We start from the raw sequence: 3,911 nt of genomic DNA on the forward strand, positions 1-3,911 counted from the left end.
ACGCAAATCGCTGCCGCATTGATTATGTTTGAAAAAAGGAGAGATGGAGGGGGGGGGGGGTTAATAGCAAAATTTTCATTATTTTTTTTAAGCAGGCTTCTACAATAAAAAAAACTTGTAAAAAAAGAAAGAAAATTTACATCTAATGGGAAATCTTATCAGCCCCGCCCACGACCCTCTTCGGGCTCAGACCCCCTTGCCCCAGAGGCGTCGATCCCGGTGGGGGGGGGTGGGGTCAGGGGGCGATTACCCCACTAATGAAAATATTTGGGGGCAAACATAACTTCCCCCCCCCCATTATTCCGGATGTGCAAAACAAAATAAGATTGTAGTGTTACCCAGAAATCGGCAAGCGAGATTGAGATACACAACTCCTTCTTTATCTAAAATCGTGCTCAAAATGTCTGCTTTTCAAATTGGAATATAAAATTTGTCAGCTCGTGCTCGCATCATTTCTTTAGCAAGAACCCCTACTCTTTATGATTACATATGGGTGAATAGAATGTCCCGTTTTTAGTTCTAAACCTCAAAAGAACTCCCGCTTCGTTTTGCAATAATCGTTTATTGGATATAATTGTTCTTTATCAAAAATGTCCATTAAACTGTCAATTTTTTTCAGATCGAATTATCAAATATTTCAGCTCGCGCTCGCATTCATTGTTCTGTTAGATACACATCTCAATCATTGGTACCAAAATGCTTAGAATATCAAGCTTTCAGGTCAGAATACCTCGCTCTCTAGCTGCACTCGCATCGCATTATCTGTTTGGAGAGATATGTATCCTCGTATCCTCCTCATGAGTCACTACAAACAGTCCTGAACAGGTACCTTTTTCATGTTTCAGCTCAGTATACTAAAAAAAATTCAGCTCGCGCTTCGCGCTCGCATTATTTTTTTTTGTGAGATAAGTATCTCTTTCTCATATATATATATATATATATATATATATATATATATATACATATATACCTATATGTGTGTGAGGGTGTGTGTGTAGGCCTTGGGGTGGGTGTGTCTTCGTGAGTTTGTTTTGTGTGATCGAGCGCCTTTGGAACGTTGATTCATGATTTTACCCCCCCCCCCCCCCCCCAAATGGATGGACGCCCCTTCCTAGCCATCCAAACTATTCTCATATTATGTTAGTCATAATTTTTTTTCATGTTAGTATAAGATATAGGGCGCGAAATTTTTGTTGCCCCCAGGACACCGACCCCTGTTACGTCCTATCTGCTATGCAGACTCATGGCTCGTATGGTGGGATTTCAGCGAGCTGATGCTGGTTTGCGAACAAACCAGCCTGAAAGGGCGAGCGAAGCGAGCCATTTTTTTCTACAGTAGACCTAGTCTGCTATGCAGACTCCTTGAATCGGCTGTGGTACACACATTGCAGATCATACGGTGGGACTACATTTGTAGACTAGTTACGTCCCTGGATTAGGCCTATATGTTCAGTGAGTATACCGCGTTCAAGGCTTTCTTCAAATGGTCCTAAACATGTCCCTAAAATTTGATATAGGTCTACATGGAAACAGATCACCTCTTGTTCCGCGCTGATCAGAATCAGGCCCGCGAATTAATAGGCCTATATACATAATTCAATTATTTAAACACTTATTTGTTGTGATCGTGATTCAGCAAAGGTCCTATTGCAGGCACAAAGCGAAAGTACACTGACCTGAAAATGGAGGCTGTTCGTAGGAATTCATGAACTGGGTATACTCACTGAACTATGTATAGTCCTAATCCACAGGGGCTGTTGTGGATGCACCCCCCCCCCCCAGAAAAGATATATCCTTGTCGTGAACATGGTGAAGCGAGTGAACTTTTTTTCACTTTTTTTGGGGGAAATCTTACTTAGTGACAGATTACCATGATATTTAGAAAATAACATTACATCTTACATTTTTCCATTATTATTTTTTTTCCTTTTCTTTTGTTCTTGGTCGTAATATACTTTTGACGGCCGTGTCCCAAGCGCTTCCATTCAAGCCAGTGCTATGATTGGGTCCGGGGGCGAAGCCCCTGAAACCTCTCGAGATTCAGCCATTATATTCTTGTCTCTTAAAAATAAATTTTTTTTCCTTTTCTTTTGTTCTTGGTCGTAATATACTTTTGACGGCCGTGTCCCAAGCGCTTCCATTCAAGCCAGTGCTATGTGGATTGGGTCCGGGGGCGAAGCCCCTGAAACCTCTCGAGATTCAGCCATTTTATTTTTTTATTAAAGCTTAAAGATTGCCGCTATGGTCAAATCACGGGCATGACGGGTATAGGTTTTACATTACTTCAACTCAGTGGCGTCATAATGAAGGGGCACGTAGGAAATTTCAAAATTTCGCGCGCGAGAGAGAAATTTTGGCCTTCTGAAAGCCGCTTTGCTAGGACAGAGCCAATGTTTGGGCGGCACCACCGGAACCTCTCAAAATGCATTCATTCTTCATTTCGACCACTATTGCATGAAAATTAGCAAGCATGTAAAGACTTTTATCATATTTATACACATACGCCTCCAATTCTTTTTTATTTTCAATCCTCATCAACCCGACCGTGTTCTTTAATTCTTCTCTAATAATTCATTTTTCGATCGTTCTCCCTTTTCTTCATTTTTCAATATATTTAGCTCATTCCATTCTACTTTCATTTCCCGTTTGTTTTGGCCTGTGATATTTCCCATTCCGGCCATATATTCCGTTCCATTTTACCAACTCTTAATTTATTTCCCCTTTTCGCACTCAATAGTATTTCGGAATGATTTATTCCTTCTCACCACATGTTCTACTTTCCTTCTTTTCCCTCCGACTTATTAACTTCACTCTTTATGTCTTTTATTTTCCTTTTCTTTTCCCCTGTCCCTTTTCTTTCTTTTGTTTTTCTTTATTTCCCCTCATTTCCTCTTTCCTCTTTTTCTTCCATTTATTTCCCTTTCTTTCTCTCATCTCCCTTTCCCCTTTTCCTTTGTTTTTCTTATTTTCCAGGCAAATTGTACACTTGAAACTGGGCAAAATGAACAAACAATCTATTATTATGCACATTAAAGTTTTTTTTTTCATTTTGTCAGTTTTTTTCTGTGTCAAGTTTTCCCCGCATGCACCCGCATTTTCCTGTATGGTCCTTTTCCTCATCTCGTTCCTAATTTCGTCTTCATTTTTTTAATTTTTTTTTCTTCCTTTTTTTTGGCGTCGCCAATATAATAGGTGCGGCTCCCTGTTGTATGTTTACAGTTTTCAACTTGTTTTAGTTTGTCTATATAGGCCTACTATACAAATACCTGTCATTCAACATTCGTATTAGGAAGCAGAAAGGAAAAATAAAAACGCATTGAAGTTATAAACCAATCTCTTATCAATGTCCCGTCCATCATCTCACTCGCATTCGTTAGGTGCCCCCCCCCCCCCTGAGTCAGAGGAGAGAATCAACACAGTGCTCGCACATACAATAACAAAACAAAGATCACAACAAATGTGTCGGATGTATACGGATTTTAATTCCATGTGAAGAAACCTTCTAAAACCATATAATGATTCATGAGGCCACCGGCCATTACAAACGAAAGGCGTAATGATTAGTTGCCCATTATGTTTATCCAACCACTGAAAGTATAATGTACTGATGTATATTGCTGTGATCCAGAGCTACACAAAATCGGCAAGACAAAGTTAATTTAGAAATTACAGGAAACTATTATAATTACACCAGTGGAATTTATAAAGTTCTTTAGGCTAAATCAACCAGAGATTTTGTAATATGACGAATAAAAGGGAAAACACAGCTATATAACAGTCATGATCATATCTTTACAGATTCCAATTCTATTGTATTGCATTTAAAGATGAAAAATGCCAATGTGTTATGATAATATAAAAATTGTTATTTTACAAAATTATCACTGAACATCTATATCAAAGTGGAGGCT

Source organism: Lytechinus variegatus, chromosome 4 (genome assembly GCF_018143015.1).
Source record: "Lytechinus variegatus isolate NC3 chromosome 4, Lvar_3.0, whole genome shotgun sequence".
Classification (NCBI taxonomy): domain Eukaryota; kingdom Metazoa; phylum Echinodermata; class Echinoidea; order Temnopleuroida; family Toxopneustidae; genus Lytechinus; species Lytechinus variegatus.